Below are 27,345 nucleotides of genomic sequence, written 5' to 3'. Positions count from 1 at the left end.
GGGGGGGAGGCGGGTAGAGGGAAGTAAATCACTTATTTGCTGGTTTTGGAGTCACTGTGACATCAACTTCCTGTTCTAAAAATGAGTCTTTACAAAATAATACAAGCTAATAAATGCAAAAGGAAAAACAGATAAGAAAATTCACTACTTTGCAAACCTTGCAAAGGTTATGTAGACCAGACTATCGCCTGGTGCTGAAGTAGCACTCCACGGATTACTTACAAAGACAGACACATTTTCCAATGGAGAAAGCAGGCAACTGGCACCTAACCAACGGATCAAACTTGGTTTTACTAAGAATGGTACAATATGAAGTGATACAATATGAAGATAACAGTTGATATTACACAAGAAGCTTTCCTGTCTGAAATATTTAACCAGAATCAAATCAAGTTTTTGAACTGAACTTCCAATTTACAAGGAATCTGGGGGCTAGAGGGACAAAAATGTCACCATGAAGAAACAGTCAAACCCAGAATGTGGAATATTCTTTAAGATAACTGGCCTGTCTCTACGAAAACACTTGATGACCTTCTTTTTTTTTTTTTAAAGGGGATGAAAGAAACCTAACAAACAAGTGCAACGCGCAGCAAAAACGTGATTGGATCCTGGTTGAAAATAAAGAGCAACATAGGACATTTTTATGCGACTGAGGAAATGTGAATATAAACTAGATATTACTGAATCCATTTTATATAACAAATATTGGCATTGTGCTTATGTAAAAGAAAATCTTTATCGGTAGGAAATGCATGCTCAAGCCTTTGGGTGTGATGTGTAAAGATGTCTACAACTTAACTTTCAAATGTTCCAGGAAGGAAGGAAGGAAGGAAGGAAGGAGGGAGGGAGGGAGGGAGGGAGGGAGGGAGGAAGGAAGGAAGGAAGGGCAAAATATAAACAGCTCTTGAATCCAGGTATTAGATATACTAGTACTCACTGTACTGTTTTTCAACTTTTTGGTGTATTTAACTTTTTTCATAATAAAAATTTAGAGAAAAATTCTAGTCCATTCTTTTGGATGGTTATGACTCTACACCAGGGATAAAATTAGATGAAAGTGATTTTTGTAGTCAGTCTTGTAATGGTACCTAGGTGACAGGCCAATCATTATCCCTCTCCATTCTGAAAGTGGCTTAGAAGAAAAGACTGACTGGTAAGTAATACCTGACCCTGATGGTCGATAATTTGTTGACCTAAGACATTGGGAAAAATAGAGTACCTCTGAGAATAAGGTTGGCTGGGAACACTGGATAAAAGAGAGGTTTCAATGCTATTAAGTCAAATATTCACGATATGTACACACTGGCCTATGATACGCCAGATGCTGGACGAAGCACTGAAGATACCCCAGGCTTCAGGGTACTACAGTCTAGTCAGAGAGAGAGAGAGAAGAAAACAGACCATTACACATCAGTGGAATAAACAGGATGAGGAGTTGAGTGCAAAACTAGAAAGGGCAGAAAAAAAGTAAAAAAGGAGCACTGTGTTGGCCATGGGGAGCCACCACTCAGACCTCCTTCAAGAGAAACGCTGACTGATGGCCTCCAGCCACTGCCAGGGTACAGTGCTGTTCCAGTCCCACATATTAGTCGCACAGTGTTTAGTGAACAAATAAGTGTTTTCCCGGGTCCCCACGAAGGCTTCAGATAACCACGATGCTCACACAGGCCTCGGTTCTGGTTATCTAGTGCTCCATGACAAACCACATCAAAAGTTAGGGCTTAACTAACCCTATCATTTATTTTACTCGCAAATCTAAAATCTGGGCAGGTTTGAGCAGTAGTGTCAGCTGGGGCAGCTCCACTGGGCGCAGAGGATCTGCTTCCAAGATGGCACGTGCACGTGGCTGGCAAGCGGGTGCCATGGGAGTTCAGCCTGAAGCTGGACCAGGGGCTCAGTTCTTCTTCATAGAACTGCGTGGGCTTCCTCACACCATGATGACTGGGTTCAAGAGCAAGTGTTCCACGAGAGAGGAAGTGGACGCCACCCATTTCGTAAGGCCTGGGCCCAGAACCCGGCACAGTGTCATCAGTGTCACTTCTACCATATGCCACTGGTCAAAGCAGTCACAGAGCCCACCCAGACTCAAGGAGAGGAGGCATGGAGCCTATCTACCCATGGAAGGATCAATCCTAGCACATTCTCTTACTCTGAAGCAGGCTGTTTAGGAACCGAAGGGCATATTTACTTCAAACCGCAGTATACATACATATCGATATACACTCTGTTCGGCATTGTTACTGAGCCGGAATACTCTTCCCAACACTGACATAATGAACGTTATCATCTAGACTATAAGGAGAACTAGAATCAGCTTTACAGTCTGGAACCTGGGAGACAACACGTTTTGCCTCTAACAAAAATAAGTATGAAATTAGATTCATTGAGTAGTAGTCCTTAGAGAAATGGATTCGAAAGTTAATAAATTACAGAGACCCCTTTCCCACTTGTGATATCAATATTTTGGAAATAATCTCTTAACTTTCAAAATGCTGCTTTTAGTGCTCCCACATGCTCTGAACATGATTCCTGAAGGCGGCCAGCAGCATGGGCGGTGGAGGTAGTGGAAAGGGCACGGGACCAGGAGTTGGGACTCACTGCAGCGAGTGTGGACTGACCACTGACCAGGTAAGTGACTAGAGAGAGGTGACTGCACCTCCCTGAGCCTTTTTGCTTAACCTGTAAAACAAGACAATTAGGTAGAACTTGCTAAGATTCTTTTTTCTCTGATATTCTGTGATTCTTTACTGTTCCAGGAATGAAAGCACGTGAAATTATGATCATTTTGCTTAAGAAACTGTAGGAGACACAAACCAGCCTCATGAACACAACAAAAATTTTCCTACAAAGGACAAGGTATTTGTGTAGCCAAATCAAGGTGAAAACTACTAAGGTTTAAAAAAAAAGGACAAGAGAAGAAAACTACTGAGGTTTTCAAAATCAACTCTGAATCTAAAATCTATTAGATGTTTTCTCCTTCTAGGTTTCTTAGAGTCTGATCAAATTGAGAGGTAACGGATTTCCAATGGATTTCATGGAAAGGGGAAAACACTACCTTTATGGTATTACTTATAATTTTTATAACACACGGAGTATGGTAAAGTTTTTAAGTTCCATATCATTTTTATAATTCATGCTACACTTTATTCTTTGATTTTTGATCAATTGTTAGTTGCAGAGTAAGAATGCTCAATACTGAAATCTAGCAAATTATGTCTTAGAATTTTAATTTTTAAATTAAGTTTTAAAATACTTGTTATGTGAGGCTTCACTAGCCCCCAAATGTAACTCTCATTATTTTGATTTCGTTGAAATTATCAAGAAAATTATTCCCTCAACAAATAAGTACTATTCATCAAGTTTATTGAGTTTAAAAGGGAAAATAAGAAATTATATATGAAAGAGCAAGCCAGAGATCAGATACAAAAAAGATGAAAAAAATTAAAAATTTTTCATCTGACTTTTCTTCCTCTCAAAAAAAAAAAAAATGAGATAGAGCAAAGAGTCTTGAATTCCTGTTTTCTGGCAATATTATATATGTTTGCAAATACATAAACTACATGGATAATTTTTCTGCTACTAGGAATATCTCTTTACCAGATTGTAAACTTAGTCAGCATTCCTGTGTACAATGTACTTCATGATACGCAAACACACTGCCAAACAACCAACGTTTTAATATTCTAACTTGCAGTTCTTCCACCACATAATTTCCTGTAACAATCTCATTCATGCTTGAGGTCCAAAGACATTCATTTTTATGCTTTTCAGGTCAGTATGCCAATAGCAAGAAGACCTGAGCTTTTCGAATGAGTCCTGAAAGAATTCTACCAACTCCACATACTTCCCAAATAGCAATAATGTATGTAAGAAAGCAAATTTTTAAGAAAAACGGTTCCAATGCCATTTTCAGTTAAAAGCACTGGGAGATTTACAATGATCAAGTAATATGCCAATTTCTTTAAAATACTGCCAACATTTGACGCCAACACAATTACAAGTTGGGAAAATGTGTAATGAATAAGGCAGCTCATAATTTCCCTTAGAATATGTACGTACAACTTATTAAGTGGCATGAAAAGCAAAGAGTCATGGCAAATGTTGAAACCTTAAATCCAAGTTTCGTTGCTTTGGGGCATTTGAGTCAAACTCCATCATCTGGAAGTAGCTAACAATAAGAAATAGGTCACAAGCTATTTTAGAAACACCTGCAACACCTTCGCCTAATGAAGTAAATTAGCGAGAGCTTCATGTTCCTCATCAAACAAGAAAACTTAATAGTTAAATATGACATAATAAGCCCAAACTCAAACCCTGTAGAAATGAAAATACTCACACGGAGAACATTTTTTCTTACAAATTTTCCTGTTCAACTCTGCCAGCTCCCTCCCCTAAAGCCACCTGGTGGAAAAATGTGCCCCCAGTTCTGGGTCAGTATGGTTTTTCCAGTGTATGGCTTAATTTATTGGATTGTCCTTGGAGGCTCAGAGAGAATAAGGTATAGTTTTCCCTTGATGCCCTCTGTCTTCACCTTCTCCCCAAACACACCCCACACTCACAACCTGGGTCAGGCGGAGGATGCCACTGGTATCCCATTCAAAACCCCAAGTCCCATCCCTCTCAAGTACTAGCCAGGCCAAAGGCAGCAAGGTAAATGGAAGACTCTCCAGGCTTCCCATCGAAAATTACTTACTTACCTTTTATACCATCACTTTCTCCCCTAGAGGGTCATTTTCTTCCAACTAAGATAGCCAGATTTTACAAATAAAAATACAGAATGCCCAGTTAAATGTGAATTTCAGATAAACGACAAATAATTTAACAGCATAAGTATGTCCCAAATACTGCATGCAATGTACTTATACTAAAAATTATCTCTTGTTTATCTGAAACTCAAATTTAACAGGGTGTCCTGCATTTTCTCTGGCAAAGCTTTGCAGAACATTCGTAATGTTGCCAAAGAGAAATGAACATCTTTTCCTCTGACAGACGAGGAAGTAGAGAGAGGCAGCCATAAGAGGGAGTGGAGGTGGACGTAAGGAAAGGGAAGGTGTAAGGAGAAAATGAGGCCTTTGGAAGAATACCATGCAGTGCTCCTCAAACCTTACCGTGCACACAGAACACCCAGGGGTCTCGTTAATTTAACATGTGGACTCTGACTTGGTAGGGCAGCGGGGCCTGGAAGCCTCCACATCTAATCCTGTCCCAAATGACACTGAGGCTGCTGGTGCAAAGACCGCGTTGTGTGAAGCGCTGCTGGATAAGATGAGAGACGTGCAATGGTGAGGATACGTGGTTGGTAAGGAAGGAGGCCGACGATTAGTGAAGCTTTTCTAGCAGTTAAGGTTCTATACAAAGATTTGGTCTCTCCCTAATTTCTTTCTAATTGCTGACTAGGAGGGAAAAAAACATTACCATACATAATAATAAATGCATTTTAAGTTAAAAAAAAATGAGTTTTAAGCAAAAAATTATAATTAAAAATTTAATTAATTTTAAAAAATTTTAATGAAGTGCAATGGTCAAACTGCTGTGTTAAATCCTGGCTCCAGTGCTCACCACCTGTGCCCCAGGTTACACAGCCACTTGTAAACCTCAGTTTCCACATCTGTAAGAAGGAGTAAATATGACTGCATCTGTCACTGGGCTCCTGTGAGGGATGAAATAAAGAAAAAGTGGCGAGTGCTCAGCACACTATCCAGGAAGAGTTCAATAATCTCCTCTGCTAGGATGCAGTCATTACTATTGTTGTGGTTACTGTTATTTTGCTACTTTGCATGAAGTTCTGAATTGCTAGATATTACCCTGAAACCATGGAACCTTAGATTACCTCCTCCCATTTAGCCTCTCTAGTGATAAAGCCGAATCTCTAACTGGGTCCAAGGACATACAGTTTTATATGTGAAGTGATGCGGCCAGAAAAACATGCTGATATAGATAATGAGTTATCTTTTATTTCTTTATTTTGGGAAGTGGGGATACACAGCTCTGGCTGGTATTTGCAAAAGCCTAGTCCAGTAAATCCCAAAAGCACACACGTAAACTAATTTTATTATAAATAGCCTGTTTTCTGACTCATTAGAATTCAATATTCCAGAAGCCAGCTGATTATCTACCTGACTAATTTCGGATACAGATTATTATTTTGTCCAGATGATGGAGAGCTACCTCGCCAACACATGAGAGATCGTGTCCCAAGAAGAAAAGGTGAGAGGTATGAGTCAACTTGCTTTATCATTTCCCACACTCACAAGCAAGAACAGCAAGAAATACCTCCCAAAGCTCCTTTCCCTAGAGACTATACTGATGGAAGGGACACCTAGCATTAGAGTGAGGCACCTCAGCTGACCCCAGATGAGGGTCAGACATTACTGCATTCTGACGTTCTGCACTAGTGTCACCAGAGGCAGGAGGGCCGGGCCACTAGTAGTCACCTAAGCGACCCCCTCCCCCTGCTTCTTGCTTCACACCCACCAGTGTGAGAGAGACAGGTGGTAAGATTTCCTTTTCCATGACTAGTAGCCTTTTAAAAAAGGGCCTAACGATGATACTAATTACTTAAGAAAAGGATCAAAGAAGTCAGCTGCTGCCACTGCTCAGTCCCCAGTAAGACTTCCATTAGCAAGCATTAAAGCAGGCTCTCCTCCTTCCTGGCAACCATCCAGAGGAACTTTGGCTGCTATACACTGTGGCTGTCACAGGAACTTTCCAGAGCAGAGTAAGCATTTGATAAAGATTAAGATTAAAATGAAAAATTACACATTTGATAATAGGATGCATCACATTCTATATTATTTTCAACATTAAAAAAAAAACCACTAACGTGCAATCCTTCAGTGTAAAGGTGGATTACATACACTGATGATTTCCTTTTCACTCGCGTTTGGAATTACTCCGGTCTTATCTTTTGTGCTTTTGCTTAGTCTGGACATAATTGGTTTCTCTGCCCTTCCTTACACAACTGTCTTTTCGCCAAATGACCCTGCATTCACCTTAATTTGATTTTCTGGGTTTACAGTGTTTTCATCTTCCAAAAACCATTACCTACCTAGTGTCACAGTTGTGATCAGTTCTCCAACATTTGTTTGACTATGGTTCAAGATTAAAATTTTTTTAATAAGCAGAATTTAAACCTCTTAATTCTCAAACTCACCTATTCAGGGCCTGCGGGGGAGTGCTCTCCCCCACCCCACTCCTCCGCCCCCCTCCCCACCCACTGCACTGGGGGCTTCTTGTCTCTGACATCATGCAATTCCCTGAATAAAGGAGACTGGAATTTTGTTTCCAGTGAAACGAACTTTACATTAGAGACATCCAAATTGTGTGGATTTGGTATAAGCTTCTTTCGAAAAGTATTACTCCATTATTAGCAATGTTTATGCCTAAAAAGAAGATTCTGTGTTCTATTGTGTCCGAAGCTTTCAAAGTGCAATTGTTCAATTTGCAAACTGCAATTGGTTAACCAAGCTAAACTTAATTAGTGCAACGATCCTGCAGCCCACATCAAACCCCACTGTTTGATGTATTCTGCGAGGTGTCCAAGCCGCCTACAGCTGTCTAAGTGCCACAATGAAAAGGCAGCTAGGCTTAGGTCTGGGAACTGAAATGAGCTGCTCTAAGTGGAGCTTTTCTTCCATTTTCTGAGGCTGCACCGCTCTGACCTTCTCCAAATCAATCCTTTGCGGATTAACATGTAAAGCAGTGTCGAATTAATTTCAGAAAGGGAATATGAGATCAGCCTAGGATCATACAAAACATCTAACTCCTAAATACACTAATGCTTCTAGCCATTCAATGAGAAGCTGTCAATAAAGGAAAAAAAGTCGGGGAGGGGGCGGCCAGAAGGATTTGAAGGTTGGAGCAATCTATCAGACTAGTTAGCACATTGCCTACTTCTGTGGCATGGCTAATGCATTCCTCTAGAAGTTAATCCTATTTCTAAAGGCCCTCCCGCTAGGAGCACATAGGCCGTGATGAATGAGAACTAAAATGCATTAAAATTCTCAACAACTTCACCAAAAGGCACACTATTAGATTCCGAGTGTCTACAATAAGACGGTTCATTAAAAGTGCAGGTCTTAGAGAATCCGCTTTTGTCCCTACACACTGGAGAGAGAGGGTCCAGTGTGTCACATGTGACACCTGCAGCCAAAATATTTTTATGTTGAGTTGTTCAAGTAATCATATGGGAAACACGACATGAAATGGAAAGGGAAGGCCCTTTTTCATGAGCAAGCTTAAATACCGTTATTATGTGCCTACATTCAGGGGAGGGTGTGTGTTTCCACAGCATTAGCCACACAACAGTGTCATTAAACCCACTTTTAAAAAATCAGACATGAAAGAGCACTTACTCAATTTCCCCTGAAGAAGCGGCGGTGTTTGAACACTTCTCTTTTACTCCCATTGTATTTTGCTTGTACTGAATTAAGAGGTAATTTAGCCATTTATCAAGATGTAATCGGGGCTGAGCATTTGTGCAGGCATCTAGCACAGCCTTTCTCACAGGCACAAATCTGTAACTACCTCTAGAAGATCGTAAATGTGGTGGGCCTAATACTGACTGGAAATTCCATCTTGATGAGTTGGTTTTTAGTCCTTGTCTACAGGCCTGGGGGGAGGCTGGACTTCTCTCAAGAATGACTGCGACAAATTAGAAAGCAATGTCGATTGTAACTTCAGAAACACCAAGAACAAAACATCGAGTCATGGAACCGACAGGACGCAGCAGGTGAGGAGTCTGCGGAAGACATACACAGAGGAGGGAGGCAACCTGGAAATGAGAGGGACCCCACGAAGTATTTGTCAAAAGAGTGAATAAATGAAAGAATAAATGCAGTCAGACTTAGCCGCTGGGCTCGGGACGTTTATAGCAACTCAATTGGCTCATGTTTTGCAAACGCTCATCCTCAGTACAAAACACGGGTTGTGCAAAGGGGTGCCCTCCAAGAGGGAGGAGCAGGGAGAGGTACAGAGGATGGGAGCAAAGCAGATGGAAATGTCACCGTGTCCACTATTTCCATGCATCGTGACTTACGTGTATGCCGCATCTATTCTTTGGCATGAATCAAATGCTACGCTGTAAAAACGCTGAAAACAGTCACTCCCTGGACTTTTCATTTCCACATCAGCATCTATCACTTCTTTGTGATTTAATCAAACCCACTGTAAGCTATTTATCAATCTAAACTATGTCGCATGTGAACGTAATCATCATCATGGCAATGATACGAAGAGTACCCCTTACGGAGACCTTCTAACAGAGCACCCATTGACACATAATCTCCAAGCCTCACAATCCTTCAGGGAGGTGGCATCTTTTTTTACAGACAAAACACCTGAAGCGAGGAGAGGGCCAGTCGGCTGTTAAGGGTCATACAGGCACCAGAGAGAGGACTGAACGGGCATCTGTCAGACTCCAAAACCCAAGCTTCTCTATAAAGACAAGACCTGTATGTTGTAGAAGAATTAAATATGGAGTAACAGAATTTCTAAAAATCACAAGTAATTCTACCACCTATGTAAGGACTTGAGTAGAACTAGATTGAGTCTCTAACACCCAAATATCTGCCGTCCATCATGTCTTAGATTCCACTCACAGACTTCTACTTCTTGGGGCTGTGTGGCTTTTGACTTTTGGATCAGGGGTCCCCAATGCCCGGACCAGTACCAGTCTGTGGCCGCACAGCAGGAGGTGAGTGGCAGGCAAGTAAGCAAAGCTTCACCTGTTATTTGCAGCCGCTCCCCAGCGCTGGCATCACTGCCCTCTGCTCTACCTCAGATCATTAGGCATTAGATTCTCATAGAAGCTATGGTCTCTGGTGCCAAAAAGGTTGGGGACCGCTGCTTTAGATTACCTGAGAGAGGCAGCCGAAGGCTGAGGAATCAGAAGTAGCTCTGCAGGTGGCTGCCCAGTGAGGAGGAAAAGCAGGGAAATACAAACCAGAGTGGCATGATGAGTTAAAGGGTGGGAGGCGACATTGTGGCCTTGACGGGGCCCGTCTGGGACGTAAGGGTGCTCCAGCAAGAGTGTGTAAAAACATAAACGAATTGTCACTCTGAGAGGCATGATCACCACATAACATGGGGTGAAACAAAACACACATTCACTCCACAGCATAAAGCACTATGAACTGCGACACGGTCTACCTGGGTGCCGGTCGTTTCGTCCCACCCGGCTCTCACATCAGCTTGGGAAGGTGGGCATTGTGAGGGGCCTGCTGGACACTGCGTCCAGTAGAATTTTTCCTTCAGCAGATCTGCCTTAACTTCCTCACTCTCGCCATCTGCCTTTTGTGCACAGTAGGGCACGTGAGGATTAGGAAGAACAGAGAAAACAACTGTGTTTCCGTGGTTTTGTTGAACCACTGCTAAGACTTATAAAAGTGAGTTGACTTAAACTGCTAAGACATTCATTCATTCATTCATTCACTCACTTAACTGGCATCCCCTGCTACTAAGTCTCAGTAGTTCTCTAACCCAAATGTTCACCCTGTCATCTCCTGGGTACCTCGTTAATGTCCTATGTGGTATTTAAGCATTTGTTTAAAGAACTTCAAATATTTCGTCTGAATAGACTGAAGACTTGTTGCCGTTTTTTCATACAAAATAGTTAGTGATTATCCTAAAACTAACATGTTTTAAGGAAGAAAATCTAGGCTATAAGCAGCAGAAGAGAGAAGAATGAAAATGTATTCTTTAAAATGAAGGGAAGAGAAGGGGATAGAAAGAGGAGGGGAAGACGAGGTGGGGGAAGAGTTGGAAGGAGGAGGGGATGAAGAGGGGAAACTGACCCCTGGGCGTAGGGTCCTACTGTAAGCACAGGAACAGGCAGGCAGCCCCCCTGATGAGAACAGAGAGCTGAAGCCAGCTGTCCTCAGCTTCCCACATCCACCATCAAGCAACTGTCAGGCCACATACACGAAATGTAAATTACTGAGGATATACCTTTCTTGTAAGTACTATGTGGTGAGGAAGGTCCATCACCCAATGACTAAAGCATAGACTTCACAAACCATATCCATCTGACCTATGAGAGTTTTGTTAATAAAATTTTGATTTTGGAGTAATTTTACATTTATTTTGTTTTAATGCTATGGCAACTTCAGTGGTCTTCTTTGTGATGGGCTTAATGCATGTGATGGCCACCAGCACATAAACACATGCCCTCCCAAAACAATCCATCAACAATTTGTTTGGGGGTATACAGATATGGATGTGGATGTAGATGTAGTACCTAGATAATCCTTACTATGAATTTTACTTCTCAGGTATTTTAAAAATATGGTTATGTAGGCCAATTACCCATGCCCATAAAATGCTCAGAAAGTTGAAGGACAAGATCTGTTTGTGTTTAGTCATAGCAGCATAATGATTTAAAAAGAAAGGTAAGTACTTTTTAAAAAACTATCAATAAAAGTAACATTTAACTCAGAATAAGGTTTAAAACAAATGAAAACAACCAAGTAAAAGTTACTGTATCACTCTTTGGTCTTCCTGTGTGATAGCAGGGCATTACCACTCAGGTTTCCTTGACCCGTGAGCCTGGGGTTCTATGCTAATTTTTTTTAAGCACTGCCAAATACAATAATAACCAACAGTTTTTTTATCTAATCTAAGACCCCACTGATCATAAGTAAACATGCCAATTTCAGAAGTGTTAAAATGTGTATTTTAGAAATGATGAAATAGTAATCAAATTAAGCCCAATCCAACCCAAACTACATTTCCTATCTATCTGAATAATGATGCACAATGCCAGGCAGAGAGTGAGAACTAGGTAAATATTTACTGGATCGATGGATGGTCTAGGAGGTAATATTCATCTGTTAATACGGAGTTACTTGCAGTTTGCTGACATACCATCTTTTCTCCCCTCTGCACTTGCCTATGCCTGGGACCCCCTACTATCTCCTTCCATATAAGGAACGATCAGATCAATCATTATGGATACCTTTTCACCATAAATGATAATTTCCATGAAAAACAGAAATACTAATTTGTTAACTTACTTCAAAGATTCAAGAAGACTCGTTGAATGCTTTCATGTACTTGACTTGCAAATGTGTGTATGTGTGAACATGGTCATGACAAGACTAACAACAGTCCATTTACCAGCTTAAATGTGTGCGCTCACCTTCTTTCTCCACTTCCACGTGGGGCAGGAAGATGGCGTGTGTCCATGTATGCACGACTGTGCTTCAGAGCAAGGCGCGTACTGTGTCATTTACTTTGTAGGTCTCCTACCACCAGATGTACAGAGCCAGGGTCGCTTGTGTAAATCAGACCCAACTGGGTTTTTGTGTTTGCATTACCTAGATAAATATTTCTCTGCATTTGAACTATGTAGACCAAGCTTACTGAGCTATTTCTCCCTCCCATTCACAGAGGACAAAACTCAATTTGTTGTCCTCAGAGGTTCTCTGTGTATCTAACTCTATGACATCAAGAGAAACAAAGGACAGTGCCATGCTTGCTGGAACCAACTAGGAAGATGGAAGACAATGAAGAGAATTAGTACTAAAATATCAATTCTCAACAGAAAACAACAGGGGCAAAACTCGGGGTGTCAGAAACTCATTAACAGGCCACTAACCCTGTAGGCTCCTTGGCAGCACAGGTGGGGAGAAAAATCTTACAGTACAACCACAAGAACCATAACTTACTGATGCAAGCCAGTGATTATTTAGGATAATCACTAAATATTTTGTATCCTCTGCCCTCCTCACCAGGCTTCCCTGCCATGTTCTAGGATGCCAGCTAGCAAGGTCAAGGCCAAATGTGACACCACCTCTGCTACTCGCGCAGAACTTCTGCTTCTTGTAGGCCTCCTTTTGCCCATGCTACGTGGAGACGTTCTCCAGCAGGGGGCTTTATGAGCCAGAACCAAAGGCAAAACCCAAATGAGAGGTACAGACACAGCAAGCAGAACAAAGACACATGGGGAACCTTCCTAACCATGAAGTTAGCACAAATTAAATCAATAAAGGACAGCACACTTTCCTCCTCTTCAAGAGGCCAAATTTAAATCAGTGAAGAGATGGTGGTGGAATGGTTACACGCACGTGTTGGTGGCGCTCTAAGAGCGGCCTTTTAGGGAAGTGAGTGGGCAGAACCAGCGTAACGGAGAGCACAGATCGGTGATCCTGGCTGTCCTGCACAGGCCGCTGTCCGACACACCTGTGATGCCGGAGCACAGCTCTGGGGAATGTGGCAACTAGAGATCAAGTGGCAAACTGGAATCAGAACTATTTCAAGGATAACAGACACCCGCTGATGAGACATTGCCTTAAAGAACGAAGGCAGGAGAAATCTGGTGTTCTGCCACCATCCCCTCCCTCTGAGGGCAGTGGAGACAAGAGGCAGGGACCGTGAAGTGAGGGGCATTCTCTCCAAACAACGGAGGGTGGAAATACCCAGAAAGGGGGAGTTTGTGTTTGTTTTGTTGTTGTTGTTGTTGTTTTTATGGTACAAGGAGTTGGCATAAAAATATATATATATGGAAATAGTAGGAAAATAAAAGAACTCCATCAACTTCCATTTCATGGACTATGATTTTAACATAAGAGTGATGATGGGAAATTGATCAAAAAACATGATTTTGCATTACACTTCACACCTCTTGAAATGAGTCTTGTCAAGCCTAGATGAATTTTGGTTCTTTTAAGGCAATATTTAAAATATATAGTCACCTTTTACAACTATTGATATAAGAACTTTTTCCAATGAATGAACCTTTTAATCTCTTCCCACCCCCCACCACTCTTTATTTTTCTCATGTGCTTAGAGTTCCAGGAGTTGAGATTTCCCGTAAGAGGGGCTGGACACACGACAGAAAGAGCTTTTTACCTCTCGATCTTTAACATTTGGTGTCTGTTTTTGTTCTTAAGACCTCTGTTTCCATTCTATTATGTTGCCTGTGCGTTGTTTTTTCCAAATACATTAAAAGTGTGTGCCAAACACCAATTTTAACTTTTTAAGTGACAAATGAATCCCATGCAAATTTATTTGTATTTGACATGAAAATATTCATTAAAATATAACTGAAAAAATATACATAATCAAATGTAACTCCTACTGATTGTGATACAAAGAACACTGGGGCTTGTCCCAGGAGAGGGGTCTGAGGAGCTGCAAAGGCTGTTTGGCGGGCCTGCAAGGAAAGAACAGTCCGGGCGCACGTGATGACGACATTTCAATGAGGACACAGAGCAATAGCGAGCAGGCACATGAAAGAGTCATTACTGGTTGAGCCTGAGATGAAAGGAAGAGCTGGGCTGTTTGCAGAGGAAGCAATGCAGGAAGTGATAGATCTCTGGTGCCTATATGAAGCAACTTTAAAAACAAAGAGAAGCTTGGATTTGGTCCAGAGCTGGAAGGAAGGTCTCCGTGGCACTTTACAGAGGAAGTACCTCAGCAGAAGGGTTGAGAATGAAAGTGCGGGTTCCAGAGTTAAGAGGCCAACAGGGAGAGCCTTTTCTGAAGATGAGCTTTGGGGCCCAGATGAGAAGCTAGAAGAGGAAGGAGGACTTGATCACCCGATGACATGCAGAGAAACGGGATGGACTAAGCAGAGCCAACCTAGAATGAATGTGTCCTGTTGATCCAAATCCCATTCACCCCTAAAGACCAAGGCGAGGTCCTCTTCCTCCTCTAAGAAGCCTTTCAATGCCCCCTGGGGTAGGTAAGGAGGGCTGGCACCCCAAACCCTTCCAGCTTCTTTCTAGGGTGCCCTCCTATCCTGCAGAGGCTGAAGAAGTTTAAAATGGCATTCCCAAGCCCCATACAGGTAAGGCATTGAGGCAACTGACATAGGTTTGTCAACGAGATGCATTCACGTGAGATCTGGAAGATGGAAGAGGGGCAGAGACATCCTCCTGTTGCTTTGGCTACTGTGTGTCCAGTCCCCAGCCTGGTAGGAGCAGCCAGATCGAGCATCCCAAGGCCACAAGATTCCTGCACGTTGCAAGGACGTGCAGTGGCAGTAAGCACCTGAACCCTGGCCTCAGCTAAAGGTGTGCTCCTTAAGTTAGCAGTACCCATGACTCTTCCTCTTCTTCAGTGGTGGGCTACTTCAGAGGCTGTTTTCTAGGTCATTCTTGGAGCTAACCCAGAGTCAGTGCCTCCAGCTCCCTCAGTAATCTCCCAAGTACCCAATCACTTACATTCAATCCCTTTCGGCTCAAAAGACCTGGAACCAAGCCCCGACTACCATGCCCACAATGTGTCCTCCTTCACCTCCAACTTGTACTGGGCAAGCAGTAAAGTTCTACTGTGCGGCCTTTTCTAGAACGGATACATAACGTTGCATGTCATGCCACATACCGTGAACTTTTCACACCACCATGAATGAAATATGTAGTATCATTACTCCCATTTTACACAGGAGGAAGTTTAGCTTGTCCAAGTTTACACAGTTGGCAATGGAACTGGAATTCTATTCTACTTTACTGCCTCCCAGCAAAAGTGTACATAGTGAATATATAAACAAATACTCAAGTGAGGAAAATGGAGATGATAGAGGGCCCAGTGTTAGCTTCATAAGTATAAATATCTGGGCATGTTTATAGGCAAAAGGAATAAAGAAAAGCAGGAAAAGAACCATTAAATGTGTGGATAAAAAGAGTGCTAACAGTTGGTACAATAACTTAGACAAGTGGGAGGGAGGGTTAGAGACAGAAGGGATGGTGCTCTCGGGAGACCTAAGAGATACAGGAGAATATAGATGGTTGGTGGCAGGCTGGGGAATGGAGATGCCATATGGAACCCGTGAAGTCTGTCTTGAGAGTAAAAAAGGATAAGGGCATAAAATTAAGAAAAGCACTAAAGGTCACTGGGAGTACTTCGATGAGCATATTCAACCGATCAGTGAAAAATACTGCCTTGCTGGAAGAGATGAGTAGAAAGAAACCCGGTAATGGGTATTTTTCTAGTTTCTCCATGTTTTAAGAACTGCAGAAAAGATATTAAACTTTGTCATATGTGCAAGTTGAGGCCTAATTCAATCTTTTTCAGCTCAACAGACCTGGAAGCAAGCCCTCAGTGCCATACTCACAATGTGTCCTCCTTCACCTCCAACTTGTATTGGTTTGGAAGGAACAGAATAAAGCCAGGCACCAGTATAGAACATATCAACAAAGAAGTCAAACATCGCTAATGGGACTATATTTCTTAATAGCATATTCATATTTGTATCTCTCTCCAGTACTTGGTACACTGGTGGTACTTAGAAGCTTGTGGAATGAATGAATGGTTATGCTTCACTAGAGCAGAAAGGATCGAGACCCTGGAAGTGTTAAAAGATGTGCTGAACAAAACTCTGCTGAAGGGGAGGGCTTTTCTTTTCTTTATTCTTCCTTTTTTACAAAGGGATAATGGCCTATTCAGCAATTCTTTTTTTTTTTTCTGACTATACCATATAACATAATACCATATTTTCACTAACAGCAAAAACAATTCACATTAGAAAGGGTTCTTCCATCTACCAGAGTTAATTTTTTAAGTGGATAAGCAATTAAAGATGCCAAGTAGATTAAAATTGATCCCTAGCATGAAAGTTGTGATCAATAAAAAACAATCTGTAAATTTGATTGCATAAATCCTTTTTACTTAAGTCCACCATAAGCATAATTTTCAGGATCACTCCTTTGATCTCACTTACTGGAAAAGAAAATATAATAAAAATATTGCTACAGAACTTCATTTTCTGAAAATGACAGTATACCTATTTTAAAACTTTGAACCACTCATGGAAGACAAATGTGTGATTATCAGAACATACTGCTAATCATGGAAAATGTGTGACTAAAAAGCCCCTGGGGATCTAGCCAAGCTCCTAAACTAGTATAAAAAAAATGCTCTCAAAAATGCAGTGTGCTTTACTTAACTGGTTCCAATGGCCCCTTACTGGTTTTCCTGGTTTGACAACTGTATACAATGTCCTCTGGCTTCTTGCTATGAGGACTCAACTGTCATCCGTCTCTCCTCTTCCTCACTTAGTTGCCAGTTCTACTGAACTCCTGTGAAACTTCAGGTAACATACTGAAACCCCACTTATTTATCTGCCAGACAGGATGTCTTGCTGTTTAGTTTGTGAGAGAAGCACAAACCGCAGCTCTTCGTCTCTTCGTTCTCTTTCTCATCGGCTTCTCTTCCCACCTCTGCGGACGCATTACAGTATCAAATCTAAGGACATTCGTACGCGGTTCAGTAGCAACTGTTTTATAAGTGCATTCTAAAAGTTGATACATACCAACTTTTTGCGTTATGACACACCATTTACATTATTAACAACATAGCTATTATTTATTATGAACCAAACAGTATGCTATGATTACATTTCCTTCTCAATGGGTTCATTGTGCCATTCAATGTAAACTATTTCTACTATCAAAATTAAAAGAATACTTTTTTCCATTCTAACAGATACTGTTATGCAGTAGGTTGAATGGTGTTCCCCACAAATACATGTCCATGTCCTAACCCCTAGAATCCGTGAATATTACCTTGTTTGAAAAAAGGTTCTTTGCAGATGTAATTAAGTTACGGATCTGGAATTACCCAGGTGGGCCCTAAATCCAATGACAAGTATCCTTATAAGAGACAGAAGAGGAAGAGACACAGATATACAGGAAGACAGAGGTAGAGACTGGAAGTGATGTGGCCATAAGCCAACCCCAGAAGCTGGAAGAGGCAAAGATTGGGTGCTCCCCCTGAAGCCTCCAGAGGGAGCACAAACCTGACACCACCTTGATTTTGGACTTCCGGCCTCTAGACCTGTGAGAGAATGAATTACTGTTGTTTTAATCCACCCAGTTTGTGGCAATTTGTTACAGCAGCCCTAGAAAACTAATACGCATATATAGGATTACTAAACTCTCAATGACAGTGCACAAACCAGCAATTTCCTTTTTTTTTTTAACCCAGAGGTTTTCCTCCTGGAGTGTTTTGTCCTGTTCCACTCTGAATGGGTTGATCGAGGCCTCCTTTATTACTGTCTTCTCAGGACTTCTTTTGTTGCTTTTATGGGTTGGACCCTTGGAATCACTGTTTCCTGAATCTCATGTTTTCATCATTCTTGGTTTCTTTGTTTTACTAGAGCATGTCCTTGAGCAACTTCCTAAGAAAGGCTATGCATGAAGTTAACTTTCTGAGTCTTTTGAGTGTCCCAGATCTCTTTACCTGTGTTCAAATTTAATTGGTAGTTTGAGTGGAAACATAATTCTAGACTTTATTCTCCCTCAGAACTTTAGCATATTCCCTTTATCCTTGGTTCCCTGAAATTTCACGTGCCAAGGTATGTCTTTTTTAAAAATCCATTCTGTATGTAGGGCCTTGCAACATGAAGAGTCATGTCTTCGTGTATTATTTATCTGAAAAGTTCCCCACCCAAATCTTTTTCTCTAGTCTCTCTTATTGGTTACCAGGGCTATCCAACAAAACTTTCTGTATTGATGGAAATTTTCTGTAAGTCTGCATTGTCCAATACCATAGCCACTAGACACGTATGGCTATTGAACAACTAAAGTGAGGCTAAGAAACTGAATTTTTAATTTAATATTAATTTAAATTTAAATAGCCACATGCAGCTAGCTTTAGTCCTTATCTAGAAGCTTTCCTACAATGTATCTTTATTCTAGCCTCCTCAATGATTTTTTAAACTTGGCAATCATCATACATTTCCAATACTGCAGCTCTTTAATAGAATCTTAATCTTGTTTTTTGGGTTTTTTGTTTGTTTTTGTTTTTGTTTTTTTGCTGCAAAAAGCTTTTTTGTTTCAATTTAGTCCAAAGCGTGGGAGAGGGTTCCAAGATGGTTAGAAGGCTGTCTATTGGTTGCAGGGAGAAGCTCAAGCACAAGGCCAACACCAGGGGGATGCAGAGGGGCCCCCCAAAAGCCTCTGGACTCCAAAGGCTCTTAGTCATGCTTGAGGGTGAGCCTTTCGAAGAGATACTCCCCTAGCCCAGTCCAGCCTGCGGAGGTTAGTCAGGTGATCGTCCATCTTCTTGATGAGTTTCGCCTCGTCGTCTAGGAAGTGGCTCTCCAGGAAGTCACAGGGATGGGGTTCTGCACGGGCAGAACACAGGGCATGCAGATCCAAAAGGGCCTGGTTCAGGTTCTTCTCCATGACCATGGCGGCTTTCACGGCATCCTGAGTTTTGCCCCACTCATCTTGAGAAGGCTTCTGCAGGTCCTGGAAGAGGGTGTGGCCGCCATGCTGGTTTTGCATCTTCAAGAAATGCTTGGCGCCTTCGTATTTCTCCTCGGCCAACTAGCAAAAGAAGTGACCCAGGCCTTCCAGAGCCACGTCACCACGGTCGAAATAGAAGCCCAGATAGAGGTAGGTGTTGGAGGCCCACAGACGCAGGTTGACCAGGTGGTTGTCAGCTGTCTCCACCTCAGTGGAACAATTCTGACAGATTTGCAAGCTCATAGTTGTTCTATGATAAGGAATTAAGCTCAAAATGAAGAATTTTCATTTAAAAGGCTAATCAGCTCTCTGTTCTACTTCTGTAAATATGCTTGCTGCATGGACTGTACTCAAAACTGACTAAAGACTCACCCTCCCTTTTTGTTTGATCTGTCTAAGCTACAAATTTAACTGTTTGTACTCCCTAGCAACTCCCGCCGCTTTGTAGCAGTCTGAGTTCAAATTACCCAATCAGGCCATGCCAAAAAGGGTCTATATAAGGACTGTTGCAACTGAGCTCCGGGCCCAGATCTTCAGAGCACTAGCTCCTCTGGGACCACCGGCGTAATAAACCTGAGTTCTCCAACTCTCCAGGTGCTGCTTGGTTTCTTGCCAGTCTGATTTTGGATCTTTTCCGCAACAAAAACACAGTTTTGGCTGGTCTCGGAGGCCAAGGAGAAGGTTCCGAAGGTTACAACTGGAAAAGAGGTTGGAGAGTGGTCGGAGGCTGGAAGAAGGGGTATCCCTGGGTCTGTTCCATCCAAACACTGTTGAAGCAAAAGACAGATCCGGGAGATTGCCGAGGGCACTGCCTCTTAATTTTGATTTAAGGGTGAAATAGTCTTGACTGCATATTCATATCTTAGAGGTTTGTAAATTCTATTCTTTCACTGAATTAGCTTTTTCTTCAGTATTCAGTTTTCCTGTTTATCTTAGCCCTTCTCATTTTAAGTTTTAATAACATGTTTGGTTATCTTTGGTTTCCTATTCGTATTCAAACTCGAGTTAATAAAAAGACTGACAGGTGTGGGAAGACAATTCTCCAGGAACATTTTCAAGTTTCTGCACAGTTCAGGCATTCAGAGGAAAAAGTTTCGACCCACATGGTTAAAAGATGATTGAATAGAAATCATGCCTTGGAAGCTAAAGACAGTATATTGCTCCAAAGAGCCTTAGAGGAATCTCACATGGAATCATTTATTTACATTCCAGGGTAGTAAAAACCTGGGGACCTTCAGCTCCCTTCCCCTGTTCTGTTTTGCTCCCAGGACTTGCTTATATTCCACAGTAAAATCAGTCTCCATCTCCTTCCTTTCCTTTCCCTCTCTCCCTCCTTTCTCTTCTCTCCTTCCTTTTTCTTTCTCTCTTCCTCCCCTCCCCACTTCCTCTCTTCTCCCCCTCCTTCTTCTTTTCCCTCACCTTCTCTCTCTCTCTCTCCCTCTTTCCTTCTCTCTCTGAAAGGCAGATGTGCCAGTCACCCTGTACAGGCTCCAAGTCTCATAATTCTGGGATTCCGTTCCTGGGATACAACCCAGCTGCTCATGCAGGGTTGTCAGGAGCTGATTTGGGTTCCCCATACCAAAATTAATGTGCTGAAATCCTAACCCTCGATAGCCCCAGAATGTGACTTTATTAGAGAGAGAGTCTTTACAGAGGTGATTACGTTAAAATAAGGTCATTAGTGTGGGCCTTAATCAAGTATGATTGGTATCCACATAATAAAAAGAAATTCAAACACAGAAATGTACAGGGGAAGGACAATGTGAAGACACATGGAAAAGATGGCCATCTACAAGCCAAGGAGAGAGTCCTTCCCTCACAGCCCTCAGATGGAAGCAACAACCCTTCTGACACCTTGACCTCGGACTTCTACCTTCCAGAATTGTGAGAAAATAAATTTCTGTTGTTTAAGCTGCATAGGCTGTGGTACTCTATTATGGTAGCCCTAGAAAATGAACACACAGGATAATGTCATATTGTGCTGTTTCATGGAGACTGAATATAAGACTGTAATATAAGGTCTGTTCTCTGATTCAGAAATCTTTTTTTTTTTTTTTGTCAGAATATATCTATATATCTGCTTAACAGCAAGGAACTCTGTATAATCAGTTTGTCAACAGACAGATTTCATTTTAGCAAAAGTGGACACTGGGGACCCCTAAATTCTTAGGTGAGGAGCATTTTACTCTAAGGTACCAAGGTCATACTAACTGTTCCAGTTATCGCCAGAAAGCCATTCCATTTCTTTAAATATAAGAATCAGAAGAATATTTTTCTTCGGGAAAAACTACCTGCCATTTTTCAAAGGCAGCAGAAGAGACAGGGTATTGAAAATTAAGTACACAACTGGGCCCTATGTTTTCAGCCTCTTGAAATAGATACATCCCAAGTTCAGAGCCTGTGAAGCCTCTGCCCTGGAGATCAGCTCCTTCCACAGTGGCAGATCTCCATGAGTACTAGGCTTCCTCAACCATTAATCTTCCTTCTGCTTTACGTCTTCTAGAAATTAGTTTAAATCTCATCTGCTAATAACTGCCTCTGATTTTCTTTGATGTTGATATTTAACTTTTACTTACAGTCATTTTAATGAGGGCTCAAGAAGGAGAGAAAATAAACATGTGTACAGATTGCCAGTTTGAACTAAAAGCGCCAAGTTTTTCTTGAATATGGTTTCTTGATATTAAATCAAAGACCCAGAGTTCTCTTAACTACACCGAACACTCTCAAACAGCTAAATACATGACAAGTTACACAAAACAATTTTTTCAAGCAATATTGAAAATTATTTTAAAAAATGGTAGCAATAGAAATCTTTGAGGGTAACCCAAAGGAAGTAAAGAAATTAAATTTCAGAATATAAAAACAAAGTTCTTATATCAAAAGAACTATCTGTCTGGAAACTGAAAATTATTATGTATTTAGGCATCGGATATTTTGAATTTTGGTGTTCTTCGTAGGTAAAAGGAAATAATTCTTTAAAAAAAATTTAAATAGTTGCTTATATTCTCAGTCCTAGAATTGGTTTCTAAGGAATCGACTCACAGGAATTTCACCAAATGACTAGCCTTTGTCTAGTAGCCTTGAGATAATTGAGTAGACATAAGACAGGCAGCCAAGTTACAGGTCACACAGCTAAGCTTTTACAACTCAGATTTTCAGCCTTTCTATCACCATATTGGAAGAAAAAACTCCTCTCGATTCCCTCAGGGATGTGTTCTTGCACATGAATTGGCATTTAGGCTCAGTTAGATACTAAAGGCCTGGTCTTTTAAAGCCAAGCAAGACAAGTTCCAGCCAGGCAAGTTGCTGCTACTGTATGTACATCAGCACCTCTCATCTGTGTCCTGTCTACTGATTGGTGAGTGGCCTTCTGGCTTTTACGTGCTCAGAGCTATAACTTAATGAAAAAGAGCAAAGGTAAAAGAAAGGCTTGAAGAAGAGGAAAAGAATAGAAAGAACACCAGGATTTACTTGTCTACTTGACTGCAATCCTAGCATAGCAGTCAGAATACCACACTAGGGAATCTTGATGAAGGATCTAACATAGATCTCACGACCAGGAAGCTTTCTCCTTAACAGGTAACTTGGCTAATGTTTAAAGAGAGTTGGTTAAAAATAAAACAATAAAGTGAGGAGAAGAGCTCCTGACTTTACTTGTAGCCCAGACAAGGAATCCCTGTAGCCACAAATAGATTAGTGTGTGTGCCATAAACGGTTCTGAGCACTTTGCAGCCATTGCTCATTAAACACTCACATTATCCTCACTTTACAGATAAGGAGAATGAGACAAAGAGAAGTTAAGTAACTTGGCCAAAGTCACACAGCTAATAAGGGGCAGAGCCTCAGCCCTGAGAGTTATTCTAGTTCACTCTTAGTTTACTGTTTGCCAAAATATTATTTTTCTCTTGCATAATCAAGATTTTATTGGTTGTTTTTAGAAGTACACAGACATTTCAATCTGTACACAATTCTTAAAGTACGTACCTAAAACCTAGCCATGAAGTTGTGATTCTTTTCTAAACAATTATTCCAGTGACTTTTCAGCTTAAAATATGGAGGCTAATTTTCCTCAAAAGAATAGAGTATCAATATATTCAAATGTTGATATGCTGTTACATCAAAGTCTCACTAATTCACAATTTAATATCATATATACTACGTAATCACATTTTCAATCTTTTACAGCACATTAACAGTTACTAGGAAAACTAGACTACCAGGACAAAGATGTTACATGAAATTCTGAGGGAGAGCCAAGACCAAGGCGTGGTTTTCTTTAGGAAACAATTCTACCAAAAACATGGAATAGAAATGATTTAAATGTTCAAGGCATAGTAAATGCAACACTGACTCCAAAGTACCATTTAGTATGCTTTGTGTTAGAGGATATAAAAACTACTCCCATTTATGGAATGTTAAGCTGACACTCAAGACAATCGAAGCCTCCCATATTCGATATTCCATTATTTTCTGGTTGTTCCAAAAAATAAACCACCAGCAAATGATTTCATCTCTTAAAAAAAGCATTTACACTTAAAAAAATGAGATGAGGTGGAATTCCCTCCTTCTTAAAAATGTTTCCAGAGCTACTAAAAAACTTGCGTTTACAAAATAGTTGATCAAAATATTCCTCAGGATTGTACAAGGAGACAGGGACCACTGATAAAAAATAGTGTATGATATTAATCAAACTTAGCTTCTTTCTCTCCTGCTTCATCAGAGGCTGGACTCTCCTTGTGTTTTGTTTTTCTATTTTCTGCAGGTAAATCTTCTTTAGTTTCTTAGCCACTTGGACCTGTTTTCCCTTTGTTCCCCTTTTCCCTTTAGTTCGCACTTTTTGTCTGCAGATCTATCCTTTTCTGCCGCCTTTTTTTTGGCTTCATTTCCACTTTTGCAGGAGTCAGTTTAGCTAACAACCTCCCCGACCTGCCCTTGGGCGTCGTGGCGGTGGGGCCCACTCGTGCTGGGTGCCTAAGGGCCACGACACATGGGGAGCCTTTGCGAACTCCGCCTGCCTGGCAGCTACTGCTCCCCAGGCCACCAGAGCTGCTGGGCGCCAAAATATTATCTTTGAATTGCTTTCTCTCATTTAATAAATGAATATTATGCTAACTCAAGTGTCAGCGAAATGTGTCCTCAAAGGTAGGTAGGAAAAAAAAAAAAACCATTTTCCCTCAAAAAAGTAGTCCTCGTTGCAGCCTGAACCTTGAAAGGCCCGGGAAAGATTCCCACATTCACAGCCTCCTTCTCTGGCACTTGACTTTGGGTTTCACTGTTTGGATGACTAAGTAGAGTACAGGAGTCTGCTCTTTATTTTCCTGTGAATTTTCACCCCTTGGAGGATATCATGAGACACAAAGGAAGAACAGAACCCCCTCAACAGAAAACCTTTTGACAAGTCTTTTGAAACGAACGTATATCAAAATATTTCATTTGGACACTGATTCTATACAGAGATTTCAACATTCAGTAAAAGCGAAATACGGAAATACCTCATGTTAAAGAAAAAAGAAAAAAGAAAAAAAAGGCTAAGGCAGCAGCCAAGCGACAGAGGGTAAATCAGATCAGACAAAAGGCAAAGTCCCAAAGCAAGTGGCACAGGCTCCAAAGATTCTCGCCCCGAAATTATCACTGAAATATGGCAGCTTGAAAATATTTCCGTGATCGAAATTAGCTCACAAACTCTGGGCTCAAGTTTTGAGAAGAGACGCTCATCCTTCGCAGGGCTGTCCAGACTGAAGAAAATCTGCCGTATTATTTATCACTGGACGTATCGTGGCTCTTCATTAATACTTGGTCGTCCCATTAGTCACCTAGTTTCTTTACTCTGAGGTGACCGGATTCTTAACGTGGAAGTGAATTTTCTTCTCCTCTAATTGGGAGTGGGGTGAGTATCAGAGAAAAGACACAGTAACTCACCTTGTGTGTGCCCAAGGATGACCACGACCCGACAGAGGTCGAGGACGGGAGAGGGACCCATCGCAAATGTGACTGAGGGCAGCGCAGCCAAGAGTGTGTGACCTCTCGCGATGAAGACCGAGAGTGAGTGACCTATCGCGAGAACACCGAGTCTGAGACCAAGACCAAGGGCGGGCGTGTGGAGCGCTTCGGGTGGTTGGGCAGACTGCGGCTACGCGTGAAGGGGCTTTTCCAGCGAATTCTTCCAAGGCTACGTGGTCTGAGTTCAGAAGTAAAATTTCAGGTTGAGAAACAAGAACAAACGGCTAAGAAAAGAGCGATTATCGGTCAGGAATTGCGTGGGGTCAGATACAGGCGGGCGCACCGCCTTGCAGGTTGGAAGTCTCGAGGAGACGCCTATCCTCCTGGATGCCCGGGGGACGGTCTGCGGCCTCATCTCCCCATTCCCAGTGTCCCGGCCTTTTGGAACCCTCTAGGGAACCCAGCGATTGGGGAGGAGCCATTTCCAGCAGAGAAGGCAACTCCTTCCAAGATTTAAAGCCAAGAGATTCTGAGGCGTCTGACTCAGATTATCAGCAAAGCAACTTGCCATTTTGTCTTGTCTTTTCTTAACATTGTGACGAAGACTTTAATTTCACATTATGTCAAAAGTTTTATGGAGCCAAGAAGCTTTCCAGGACTGAATACACTCCTACATGAATCCCACAGAAATCAGGCAGCAAAAGCAGCAATCATAACTATCACCCTTTGGGTCAAAATTTTGATTAAAACCAACTGACAACTAAAACGTATTTTATTAGCAGTAAGATTAAATCCAGAGCACATGTCAAAACTGTAATATGAAGTCACAATTTCTCTAGATTACAGTTGGAAGCAATAATTTTATAACTTGGTCCCTCCCTTGCCCATAAATCAAAATATAATTCAGACAGCCACTCTGGACTCCAGGGTGATATCCCGCTCAGTGCAAAATCCTGGGGAGGTGCTTCTCTCTCTGGGGCCTCACTCCTCCAGTAAGGCCACACAAGTATACAGACCTGGGTGTGTCTCCCAATCCAGGACTGGGATCAGATGTCACAGGATTACAGTGCTCCTGCACGCCCTGGATCAGCTGACCTCAGGCAGACATGGCACTGGAGTGGCCTGATTAACCACTATAAAGATGTCAGGTTTTGCTAGAAATAATCGGTACCAGGACATTTTTAGACACAAAAATATCCCTTTAGGCATGTCAGAGGTGATGCCCTCTTTCTGTGGCTTTCCGTGGGTCTCTTCAAGATTCAGTCACAGCTGCAAAGAGCTGATTCTCATTTTTTAAATTCAACCAGGAGTCACCTGGTTTATAGTCATCCTTTGGCCCACAGCTAACTCATCTTCCTACTCAGTAATGTCATGCAAATATGCCCATGGCCTCTTCTCAACTCCTATCCCCAGTGCCACTGCCTGAATTCTCATCCTTATGATGGTTTGCTTGGATTAGTGAGATTGTCTCCAAAAAAATCCCCAAGTCAACCCACACCACTCGTCTTAGCCACTATCATAAGATTGTCCTGGAACACAGCCCTGCTTCCATACTCAGAAGGGCTAAAGGTCAACTCTTCCATCCAGGCAAGTTAATCTGCTTCTTCCATTGTCAAACAGGAACTAGAACTATGCTCATCCAGAGGCTATGAGAGGACCGCTATTTTGGTCACCAGTATAGTAAAAATTCTGATGTGTTAAAAAAAAGGGGGGGTGGGCAGTAAGTGTCAAGGAGTGATCTAAGTTTCTTTCCCATGCAGTAAGAACTGTATCAAAAATATTTGCTGTTTGATGACAAATGCACACAAACTGGATGGCCCTCGATGTTCTTAGTACAGGGTCTGAGCTGCTTATTGTTCAGAAAGCTATTTATAAAGGTTTTATAAAGACCTAAAGCATAACAAAACATTTACTATGTTATATAGGTTTTTATAATCTGAAGGTCCTTTTAAGTAGGACCAACCAGGAGTCACCTGGTTTACTAATAGGCAACTCAAAATCCCTCAAAATGAACACTGTAACAGGATTTAGACATTTAAATATATAGCACGAAAGACATGTCAATGCCAAGGAAAAGTCTAAACAGAAAGAAAGTGCCTGGATAATAAATCTCATCGAAAATATGCTATTACTCAAGAGGACATTAATGTTTAACTGATCTAGTAGGTGCTATTATCACAACTCCTTCATCTCTAATTCACGAAATTCTGCGGGA

General features: G+C 41.6%; 1 protein-coding gene and 1 pseudogene across 7 annotated transcripts in view; both read right to left on the bottom strand.

Moving 5' to 3' along the window:
• Nucleotides 1-27,345, bottom strand: part of HLCS (holocarboxylase synthetase) — a 178,256-nt gene that overhangs the window by 48,363 nt on the left and 102,548 nt on the right. The gene's annotated exons all lie outside the window — the stretch shown is intronic.
• On the bottom strand, nt 18,669-19,433 carry LOC102889086 (annotated as a pseudogene).

The sequence above is a fragment of the Pteropus alecto genome, unplaced genomic scaffold (assembly GCF_000325575.1).
Source record: "Pteropus alecto unplaced genomic scaffold, ASM32557v1 scaffold97, whole genome shotgun sequence".
Lineage (NCBI taxonomy): Eukaryota > Metazoa > Chordata > Mammalia > Chiroptera > Pteropodidae > Pteropus > Pteropus alecto.
Note: the sequence above shows the minus strand (reverse complement) of the source record. Positions and strands in the feature narration are given on the sequence as shown.